Raw genomic sequence first — 12666 nt, 5'->3', positions numbered from 1 at the left:
ATCCCCTTTTGACCAGATTGGGTTCATCATACTCACAATGACTGAGGTAGACTCCTGGAAACTGGAGATGTGTCTGGAGATGAATCTGGTGAAAAAAAAAAAAAATGTGAATGGTCATGTTTAATAAAATAGTTCTGTAATTGAATTATCCAAATTAGATAATGCAATGTGTGATTCACTGCATACTGTTAAGATTATTAGTGGCTAATTATTAATTAGTGCAATTGCATCAACCAACTGCACTTAAAAGAAAAATAAGCTAATGAAAAGATTTAATCTTGTAAAACCACACAATTTGATAAAAAACAATAACATTAATAAAACTGCAGGTTGCTTGGACTTACATCAGTGTTATATGCAGGGATGAGGGAGTGGAGTTACCACACCAATGTTCTTGAATATTGTAGTACATGTTGGTTTGGTCTGTGGCACTACCAAAACAGACAAAATTTTATTTAAATCAAAACTCATCTGTGTACTATATCTTGATCAACCTTATTTAGGCAATGAAATAATAAATTACTTACTGTGAGTGGGAAACATTTTCTGTACATTGACTTATTGTATGTAAACACAAATACAAGTAAAAGTTTTGTATCACTTTTCCCTCCCTTCTGCAGACTGCCACTTACATAAGTATATTATTTAATAAAAAATAATTAAAAGATATTAACAGTTCTTTTCTTTGCCCAAATAAAGATTCATTTTATAATCTACCTCAAAAAGAATATTTTAACAATAAAGTATTTTATACAAAGTGAATCAAATTTAACTTTTGACTGATGCTGGAAATGTAATTTGTAAATTGTTGTCAAGACTGAAATCATTTGCTAGTTATATCATGAATGACTAAGAAAGAAATAACAAATTAATCTTCAATTAGTAATTTTAATGTTATTCTACCCAAGTTTTCCTACCTTCAGAAATGAAATTAAAATAAAAGAAACTGTGTTCACTTTTCCTAAAAGTTCTTAGGTCTTAAATTTCTTATGGATCTTTCTCACAATATTAAATAATTACACTTACACAACAAGAAGAATTGAGCCAATCACATTTAATTACATTAGTAACCTCTCCTTATTAACTTTTATATAAACCATTGCATTTTTATGTAATAATATCAGTGTTACTAAAACTCTAACACACATTACTTTCAATTTGTACAAACAGCTTTAGTTTTCATAATTTCCTTGATAATGCATTTGTCTAATCTTTTTATTTTATTTCAAAATTTCTCTTAGAATATGAATTGTTAATCAATAAACAGTAAACAAATGGTAAGAATAGAATTTTACTTAATTAATTTATTAATACATAGAGATTTTAGATATTTTTATTTTTTCTCATTAAGTTCTTTTTTGTTTTTACTCCCCCTCAAGAACCATGGGCTCTAGATATTTAAGGGGAATTTTAGTACTGATTAGTTGTTTTTGAAGGTACCACTAATTTATTGATATGGTATGATAATTAATTTGATAGATAACTGATACATAATTTGTTGACATGGTATGAATGAAAAAGCAACAGAAAACTACAGCTCATAGTTCTAGTTTATGGAAACATCTCCATTTCATTGCTTTTCCTTTTTATCCAACATGATGGCATTATCTTCAGTAAGTAATCATTCAATTGAATTTCTGTGTGGAGAATACTACTCAAGATGAAATCTTCAGAAAATGTATGATACTGAATATGGAATGAATAATGTTGAAAGTTTAAATAAAATTCCTAAATCAAATAATGTAAGATGAGAAATAGATAAGTTAAGTAAGATGTTGGAAAGATTAATGAGATACGGTAAAAAAGGAAAGCAAAATTTTGATCAGGAGATAATGGAGTTAATTAACGCATTCAAATTACAGGAGTGCAGAAGTATGAATAATAATGAATAAGAAGGTAGGATAACATGTATGCAAGCTATTCAAGCACCACAGAGAAAGAAAAAATTTAAATCAGGATACATTCAAAACTCAAGCAAATAAGTACTTCGCAGATTAATAGGCCAACTTCTTTGACTATATATGATGAGATAGAAAATAAATATGAAAAAAGTAGATGATTTAGTCAGGATGTGAAAGATATCAAAAACATAAAAACTGGACACTAGAATGTCATAGCATAGGATACAAAGGGAAAACAGTTAATGGTTATGAACTGAATAAAAAAAATTAAAAAGGGACTAGGTCTCTAGAATTATGTGTAAGCATCAACAAAGTAAAATAAGTAATTGCAAACATCTTTTTTAAAAATCACAATAAAAGGTAAGGGCAAGAGATATAAGAAATGATAAGGCGATATATAAGAAGATGCAGCAAGATATCAAAAAAGGTATGTAGGCTGTGTAAAATTTATTAGCCAGGAGAAATACCTGAGATTAAAAAAAATGTAATTGTTACTATATCATACCATAAAAAGCAGAAACAGATATAGAAAGCAAAGGAGTGGTTTAAAGATGTATAATTACACTTCCTGTTGATTTTCAACTAATATGTAAAAAAGGCTGCACAGGATTTGAGGTCAAATTTTTTTTAATAAACAACATTAACTGTAAGTATTTTTGTTTTAATTTAATCCATCCATATTCAAAACACTACCATTCTTTGATGAAGACCTTATTATACTGATCTTTAGCAAGATCCTTCTTTTTATAATAAAGAGTCTACATTAACTGGTACCCACTTTGTTTGTCTTGAAAATATCTGAAGTAATTAAGTGTGTTATCATCTTACACTAAAAAACAAATACTGATGTATCTTAGTGAGAAAACTATTAAAATATGAGAACTTTTTCTGTAAATAGCAAAAGAAGAGATTTTTATTATCCAAAAATGCTAACATATGATTAATGTCATGTTTATACATAAACTTCAGTTAAGCTAGTTAGTTAGCTTTAATTTTTAAAATATAATTTTCAATCTAGTTAGCAATGTTAAAAATATCTATATAACTCACCCAAACCTACGGAAAATACTGGAATTCACTATTAACTTTAATCTACACTCCTGATGTAGGGACCTAAATCAGGATTTCTGGATTCCTATTATTTTTCTACATATATATATATTTTTTAAACGCATTATATGAATGAGAAGTGTTTTGTTTTATAAATATATATATATATGTACATACCTGTTAGCCCTACACAGTCACTCATTTGATGTAAATAAACAGACTGAGCGATCAATTATTTCTCTAAAATATTGTTTCCTTAATTGGAATTCTGGGATCAAGAGCGATTAAATCAATGAAAAGAAATAAAAACTGTAAGAACTCACAATAAACTAGTAAACCTTTTTTAAAAACCTTTTTTAAACTAGTAAGCCTTTAAACTAGTAAATATTTTTAGGGTATTTACTAAATTCTTACAGAATTTTTTAATTTTAACAATCTTATTAAATGATAAATTCCAGAAACAACTAGCTGCATTTGATAACCTGACTGAAGTATTTTTTGAGATTAAATGCCTACAAGTGAAACTATATTTGATAATAATTTCTTTTAATGTTAACATAATGTTAATTCTTTTTGACAAATAACCATAAATAACTATTAATACAAAAAAAAACCTACAAAAATCCTGATAGCATTCAAATTTTTTTGAAAAGAATGCTGCTTACTTCTACCTATTTTCAAACTACCAGCTTTCTTCTAGTACCGCATCAATACATTTTTTAAACGAAAGTCAGTATTAGTTAGCAAAAAAAGTACAGATATAATGTCCAACCACATTCTGCATTCAAAAGTAATCTTCTCAGTCACCACAGAAAGACAATAAAAAATCATAATAAATAAACAAAAATAATGAAATTGCAGGCGAGGATAGTTTAATACTTCAATAAACAAATGGCATTTTATTTCAAAATGATGTACATTCAGTTTCAAGAGCAATCAGTAAATTATTTAATTAAAATTAACAACATAATAATGCAATTGTAACATAATAATATAAACCCAATTTTGAAAAATTATTATTTATTTTAACTGGAAACAACTTTATAATTCCTTTGCTAAATAATAAATGAGTATGATATATCCTATAATAAGTTTTCAGTTTAGTTACAGTTAACATAATATAATTAAAATAGTTTCAAAAAAGAAATAAAAATACTTACATACAGTGGTATCTGTAAAGACAGAGAAAAAAATTAGTAATGTAAGAGAAATTGTTTAATTTAATGGGTGCTGCTCCTCACAACTGCTAACAGTAATCCTCTATGAGAAGCTAAATTAACTCAGATGAACTCTTGGCTGACATAAATAACAACTAATTAGTTTAATTAAAAATTTAATTGATCGACGATACCATTCATTTATAGGCAAAATTATTATTACAATAAAAGCAATAGTATATTTTCTTCAGTTAGTTCATCTATCTTGAATTTTATTTTTGTAATTATTCGAATGTGACAGCATACTATTCTGTCGTAAACAATTCAAAACTTCCAGGTAAATGTCAGTTAGCTAAGAATTCAGCAACTGTTTGAATTGATTGACGCCATTTGTTCATTTGTAATGTTTTCCTTAAATTTGAATTTGTGAATATGCATAAAAAATTTTTCTATTGCTTGTATGTTTGTTTATTTTCTTTATGACAATTATCTTGAGAAGTTTCAAATGTAAAATTCTCTTTTGATTGTATGAAAACAATTTTATTGCGATATCATCACATGAAAATGATCTTAAGTTTTTATTCAAATCATTATTTCACTCCTCCCCTCAAAATAAACATAAGGCATTTTTACAATATAATAATCACACTATCTTTTATTATAGTAATGCTATATTTATCAGATTTAGTAATGTTGTAAATGAACAAAAAACACAACATAAAGTATGTAAGATAGTATAAAATATTACATAAAACAGATATGAAGAAAAACTTAAAAGTAAAAAAAAAAAACATATTTTATGACAGATTTGATTAAATTTAATAAAAGTAAAAAAGACATATATCATCTATTGAAGAGCTGCAATTTCCTGTTCAAAAAACATACATGAATCATTACGAATATATTCATCCACATATGTGCATATATCCAGCAATGATTACAAATGTTTTTTTTTTAAATTAATTTCAAATAAGTTTGTAGAAGAAATAAAATTATAATAAAGACTAATTATGGAATGCGTTTAAATTCTTTCAAAAATACACATATTAAGCAAATAATGTACATAAGTATATTTTTTAATACATTTTTAACATCACATCTTGAGCATTGCATAGCGTTCTGTTACGATGCATCTCAACATTGAGTTATTTAGTTTGCTAACAGCCCATGATCTAAACTATCAAAGTATGAAACTTTGATGTTATGAAACTATTCTCTTGCTTGGTCATCCTTATTATGGAATGATAATTTAACTTATGTTTCCAACACTGTTAAGTCTAAGTATCTCCCAAACCCTACAGTAAGTTACTGACCATCAGTTTTGTTCATTAAGCTGGACCTTAAGTCATCATAAAATTTTAGCAGTCAGAAAAATTTGACTGGGCTTCATAATTAGTCTAGCCTACAAAACTGTTTTTTTTTTGGTTTTTTTTTTAACCAATTTGATTGTAATTAACCTAGCCTAAAATACTATAGTTTTTTTCTACATGGGGCCTAATAAAAAAACTGCATTATAAAATTATATAATTATGTATTTTTAGCCTCACTCTTTGGGAGAGGTAACAGTCTCTTGTACACAAGATGAAAGTGGCCTTTCAGAAAAAAAAATTTTTTCTATAGGGATCCCATTTTAATACGAGGCACATTGTTTTTATCCTACAACGAATTCTACAAGATGAATTAAGTAAGATACAAAATACCATTAAGAATATTATTTAAAAATAAGTTGCGATACATTTTGTTCACCAGATCTATTTTGTTGAGATCTAGTAAACAAATGGTTTGGAAAAATTATCTCAACAAAAATATGCTTAGGCATAGATTTGTTTGTCTTATATTAAAAAAATATAAATATTTTGTTTGTCTTGTCTTAAAAAATGTCTTATATTGAAATATAAAAGAAACTTCATGTAGTAGGAAAATAATCAAATGAAAGTTTAAGTTTGGCAGAATGTGTTTTGATTTCATTTTTCATAGAGTTATTGCCCATAGAGATCCATGTAGATAAAATCATACTTGCTCCTAAAAATCGTTTTTTAAAAAAAAATGATCACTTTGAAAATAAATTCGGAGACAAATTTCTGTTTTAAAAAAGCACGGTTGCATGCGTGAACAGTGTTCAATATAAATATTAAATGAATCACGAAAAATACTTGATGGATGTGTTTTATATATATATTTACATGGCTGTGTATAAAATCTTGAGCCTCAAAAATCTCCAAACTACTAGACTACATCAGTTTCATTGAAATTTAGATGCATATGTCAAAATTTGAATTAAATTGGTTGAGTCGGTTCTGAGTCGTTCTTGACCGACCAATATCAGTTGATCTCGGTCGGACCAATCTGAAGTCTGAATATTTTTATAGTACATAGTTACTGTGGAATTTTAAAGCGTCCCAATAAAAATCAAAACAAGAATGCTAATCGAAAAACTGTTTTCCGCGATAAGATTACATTTTATTCAGGATTCTTAAAACACATCATTCTTATTTATTTAACAAAATGAATTTGAAGGTGTCGAAAAATCCTATTTTAAAGATTGCAATGGTAGCGTCTCCGGCTCTCTTTCAAGTTGTCATACTTGCCAGAGGGGACGCTAGCGTTGTCCCGCGATTATCATCATACACTTAATAACTTAATAAATACATGACTGTATATTGAATTTGCAATTTAAAATAAGCACTAAAGACCATTAAAATATGTCTCAAAATTTATGAATTCTATTTTCTTACTTAATTTCACAGTTCATTTATTAAGATATTAAAACTAACATTCTGCGAGTATTTGCATGTTTCAAACAGTGCATCACTCAAACCATTTTCATTTAGTTCAAAACAGTAATTATTTTAAAATTTTTGTTCCTAAATGGATTTAATAAAACATTCTCAGTTTTTCCTTCATATATAATTTTTTTAATAGTTCGAATTTTGAGTAATGTTTTTGGCCTTGATTATTTATGAGGAAATGTTGAGTCTTAGAAAAAAAACCGCTTATTAAAATGATGTATGGCATGGTTTAATCTTTTTATGGACTGTTATCAATAAAGGAATGTGTACCAAGTTAATGACTTGTTAAAAATTTTCACTTACAATTTTTTCATGTGTTCATTTTAGAGAGGTAATTACTGTTCTGATTTATGCAGTTATTTCATCACGATTACCACAAAAACATACATAAATGTTATATAAAATGCCTACGTGTAAAAAAAACATCATTGCTCATATAATTGTTTATCTAATTTTTTTTTTACAGAATCTTTTAAAGCTTAAGTTCATTATATATTAACTGATCAAATAATCCAATATTCTCATTGACAGAGTAATACAATGCTCAGTATTAATGGTTAGTAAAATATAATCTTACTGTAAGTTCAAAACTTAAGCAACTGCTTAAAAAATTATGTAAAACACATTTATAAAATGACTAAATTTTTTTAATAATTTTTAGTTTGAAAATAAGTGCAGAATAATTCTGACATTTGATAGAAAAGAAAGTGAAGTCAGTCTACCATTCTTGGGGAATTAAAACCAAATAATAAAGTTACGGAATAATACTGTATGCAAATAAGAGATTAAAAATAACATCTCATTACGACAGGTGACCTGACAGGTGTATTTGCTTTCCAGATGGAAATAAATTTTAGTAAAAAACTTTCCCAAATTTTACCTTTATATTATACTCATGTAATGAATTAATGAATAGCACTGGAATCTATTATTACAACTTAGTTATAGATAGGACTCATGTTAGGCTGCACATATCTGTTAATAAAGAATGTACTAGTATTAACAGATATTTCAAATTTTGTGAATGGTGTAAACTATTTGTTAATTGCATAGGTAGTCTGAACAGTCATCAATATCAACTACATCTGTATTGAACATATTATCAAGACTTGGAACATCAGTTGACTTTTTTAATTATAATAAATAATGATTAAGATCAAACTATATAAATTTAATGCAATTATGCAAAGTTAACCGTCCGTAATTTCATTAATCTATAATCCTATTAAAAAAAATCTGCTCTATAAAAAATAAATTTAATACTACAAAAAAGTTATTATCTGGGTATGATAATATACTATATCCTCGACGGGGAGTCTTATTCTTTAAGACTTTGGGGGTTGGCATCCCCACGGGCCTAGCCTCTGCAGCTTTTCTTCCCACTACACACTTAGTTGCAGAATACTTTACTATATACACATATACTACGCTACGAACACTACACGAATTACAACATATACATTTACTCAACTACACAACAACATCCAACACAATTTTCTCTTTCATTTACACTCGATAGTGTTGTGACATCTTACGAAAAGCAACCGTAACCTAAGGTGGGAACTATCGTGCCGATGGGGGAATGGCTCTACGTAGTGAGTCTTGAACGATGTCCTCTGGGCACCAGAGCAAACCCAGTTATATTTAGCTCTAGCTCCAATACGCGTGCACTCTGCTGGAATGGTCTATTATATCGCCGGTTCTCGTGGGACCCAAATTTCAGTTCCTACAGCAAATTCTATGATGGTTGGTGGTCCATCAGAAAAACCACCAATTTCAGTCTAGTGAAAAGGCCTCGGTCAGCTTCGTCTGATGAGGATAATTTTGCTACTGCGGACGAAGATGGTGTCAGGTGTAAAAATGTTCGCTTTGTTATCCGAAATAATCAGGAAAGTGGCTCCCTTCAAAAGGTCTCACCTTTCCTGATTAACAAATGCGTCACAAGATGTATTGGTTCTCCGAGGAACATTAAGAAATTACGTGATAGAACAATTTTGGTGGAAACATTTAACGATGAGCAGAGTTGCTCCCAATTATGTCTCACCAATATGGGCTGCATAAACATAAGTACGACATGCCACAAGACCCTAAATATCAACCGAGGGGTAATTTTTTGTCGTGACCTTCTGAAAATGAATTTAAGTGAATTGCTCAAGGTGTTGTAGAAGTGAAACGAATAATGACATGGCAGAACGGAACAGAAGAACCGACACCGTCTCTTATACTAACGTTCAGTCTTCCTGCTCCACCAGAGAAGATTAAAGTGGGTTACTTCTCCGTTCAGGTACGCCCATTCATACCCAACCCACGGCGGTGTTTCAGATGCCAAAGGTATGGTCACACTAGTGCATCTTGCTTGAGAACGGAGATCTGTGCTCGATGTGCTAACGAAGGTCACAATGACACTTCGAGGAAAGTGAAAAATGTGCGAACTGCAATGGTTCACATACGCCCGCTCCTGAGATTGCCCAACCTTTAAGGAAGAAAAGGCAATTCTCAAGATCTGTACTGAGCAGAAACTATCTTTCCCGGCTGCACGCAGGGAATATAGGAACATAGTTAACTCACAGAACCTCGTAAAACCAGATGTGTCTTTCGCCACCGCTACACCAAAGCAAACTCCTTCAAATGTTCATAATCCGCAGTGCGGATCATGCAATGAACTTAAGAAACTCGTTCAGATGCTTTCTGATCAAGTTACTTCGCTTACAGCCACTATTTCAGAGCTGACAAAGATGAATAAAAAGTCCTACGTCGCAGTAAATGATTCCAACAGTGTGGTCCATATGAAAGTTCCTAATCCCAAAGTACTAACGGTACGGGCAGAGACTACCACAGCTAGTAGTAAGCCAACTAACAAGCTCCCCACAAAGGAAACCCACATAACCACCCCCTCTGGGATGTCAATAGCGACATCCCATTCTAATAAGTCTCCTCCACCGTCACCCCACATACTGGTTGAAGAACCTCCCGACCCAAAGGCGTCGGAGTATTCTAAATTAAAGAACACGAAAAAGAAAAACCGAATCACATACAACTAAATTTTATATGGTTTCCTAAGTATATTTAATTAATTAATTTATTTATTTATTTTTACTTTTTTTCTTATGAACATTATTCAGTGGAATGTTAGAGGTCTTTGGTCCTGCATTGAAGATATTGGAGTGCTGGCACACGTACATGATCCGATAATCATGCGTTTCCAGGAAACTCATCTTCTACAACATGACCCAATAGCACTCAGAGGATACTTCTGTCAGAGATACGACTGTATAGTAGACGGTAGAGAGAGTGGTGAAGTGGAGATACCTCATCCTTCATTTTCATGAAGGATGAGGTATCGGCTACAAGGATTCAACTGACCACTCTCGTTCCTGCTGTTGCAGTAAAGCCAACTAATCTCTATCCCCTTCAAGTTACATATCTGCAATCTGTATCACTCACCAAACACTGAGTTCAGTGTTCTGGATATCTCAAATCTCCTCACACAAGTACCATCTTCATCGTTAATAGTAGGAGACTTCAATGCCCACCATGTTTCCTGGGGCTCGACCTTCTGCTCTACTCGAGGAAATATAGTACACAGTGTGAGACAGGACTTAAACCTTTGTTTGCTGAATAATGGATCTCACACATTCATGTCTTTATGATGATAAAGACATCATAATAAAGATCATCATGATAAAGACATCAAGACTGGTACTATGTCTAACATCGATCTCTTTATATGCTCACCGAATTTACTCCCTCATCTTGATTGGTCTGTTTGTGATGACTTTCATGGCAGTGACCACAAACCAATTATTATTGGTTTCGTTGTGAACCACGAGATTAAGAGAAGGACACAGAGGATTGTTGAAAGGGCAGATTGGGATGGATATCATAAAGCCTTCCAATCACAGTATGACGACGGTGCGAACATCCTTGAGCAATGTTCCTCTTTTATTTCCATGATACTTGAAACTGCCAGCAGATGTATCCCATAAACATCGGGTAATCCAAAACGTCCTTCCGTTCCATGGTGGAATGATGATTGCAAATGTGCTATTAAGAATCGACGGCGAGCATACGCAAATTTAATAATAGACCTACAACTGAACATCTATATTTGTACCGCGGGGCTAGAGTGGTATGCTGTTGGGTCTTCTTGAACGCTAAGAGTTATTCATGAACAAAATATGTGAACACCGTCTCACGTACTACTCCCATGTCTACTGTGTGGAAAAAATCCATGCAATTTTCAGATCGCCAAGGCAATTATTCTCGGTCTCATTGATGAAGTAGAACTCCTTTCATAATCTTCGGCTGTAGCAAATACTTTAGCAAAATCTTTCCGCTCGGTGTCTCTCACTTCGTCATATAATAACGACTTTCGAGGTACAAAGCACAAATAGAAATATTGGCGTTAAACATTGGTGATTCGGTTGGTGAATTGAACACTCCATTCGTATTTAAAGATTTGTTGCACGCACTTAAGAACTCACGTGACACTTCCCCTGGACCAGACAATGTTCGCCTTTGTATGCTTTCACACCTTCCTAATTCAGCACTACAACATCTTTTGGATATTTACAATGATTTATTCTCCGAACAAGTCTTTCCGCCCGGCTGGTCAGAAGCATTTATTATACCAGTACTAAAGCCTGGTCCCTCAAGCTACCGCCCTATTTCTTTAACAAGCGTGTTGTTTAAAATAATGGAGAGAATGGTAAACCGCAGGCTTACATGGTATTTGGAGAAACATGGCTTTCTTTCTTCGGAACAGTGGGTTTCCGACAAGGACGATCTTCCATTGACCATTTAGTGTCAATGGAAACAGCCATACAAAACGCCTTCCTGAATCGCCAACACCTCGTTGTTATCTTCTTCGATATAAACCACGACACAGCCTATGACGTGGTATTCTTAACACCCTCAAGAGATGGGGAATGCTTGCTTTTATCCGGGGATTCTTACATCACCGAACGTTTCATGTTCGTGTAGACGATTCACTTTCAGACAGTGTCGTCTCGGAAAATGGAGTACCTCAAGGTAGTGTATTAAGTGCCACCTTGTTTTCTGTAGCCATAAACAGCATTACCAATTGTGTACAGGCTCCTGTCTCATGTTCTCTATTCGTTGACGATTTTGTTATTTACAATGCGAGCCGTTCAACACTCACTGCCGAGCGACTGCTATATAACACTATATTTCGCCTTGGTCCAGAACTACTGGTTTCACATTTTCATCCGACAAAATGAAATGTGTAGTCTTTTCTCGGCTACGAAACCCTTCTATTCCGCAGGTTTTTCTGAACAGAGAGCTTATTGCTATCTTTCCTTACGTCAAGTTTCTAGGTTTGCTTTTTGATAGCCGTCTTACTTGGGTCAAACATATAAAGGAATTAAGGACAAAATGTTCCAAACTTTTAGATATGATGCGGGTCCTTAGTAACACCAATTGGGGAGCCGATCGGTGACGTATGTTACGTTTTTACTATTCCCTTGTTTGTTCCCGTTTAGATTATGGTTGTGTTGCCTACTCTTCAGCTCGTCAAACAGTACTTAAAATGCTGGATGGTGTACATCATGGTTTTCTTCGGCTTGCCACAGGTGCGTTTAGATCAAGCCCTATCGCAAGCTTATTTGTAGACTGTGGCGACCCATCACTTTGGGATAGACGAGACCAGCTTTTGCTATCTTATTTTGCCCGTCTCAGACAACCAAATCACCCGGCTTTAGACCCAGTTCTTAGGAATCCCAATGTAAGGAAGTATGAGGACCGTCCACG

General features: G+C 32.2%; 1 protein-coding gene across 8 annotated transcripts in view; it reads right to left on the bottom strand.

The window, feature by feature from the left end:
• LOC142318198 (retinol-binding protein pinta-like) overlaps positions 1-12666 on the bottom strand; it is a 69408-nt gene that overhangs the window by 44894 nt on the left and 11848 nt on the right. For 5 of the 8 annotated variants that reach the window (XM_075354758.1, XM_075354754.1, XM_075354751.1 and 2 more), the window contains one exon: positions 37-85. The gene's annotated coding sequence lies outside the window, so the exon portion shown is untranslated. Of the gene's footprint in view, positions 1-36; positions 86-344; positions 432-4111; positions 4201-12666 lie in introns of those variants that run through there. The other 3 variants (XM_075354752.1, XM_075354756.1, XM_075354753.1) reach the window with 2 other exon arrangements.

This window comes from Lycorma delicatula, chromosome 1, assembly GCF_047948215.1.
Source record: "Lycorma delicatula isolate Av1 chromosome 1, ASM4794821v1, whole genome shotgun sequence".
Taxonomy (NCBI): domain Eukaryota; kingdom Metazoa; phylum Arthropoda; class Insecta; order Hemiptera; family Fulgoridae; genus Lycorma; species Lycorma delicatula.
This window is presented reverse-complemented; position numbering and strand designations above follow the sequence as displayed.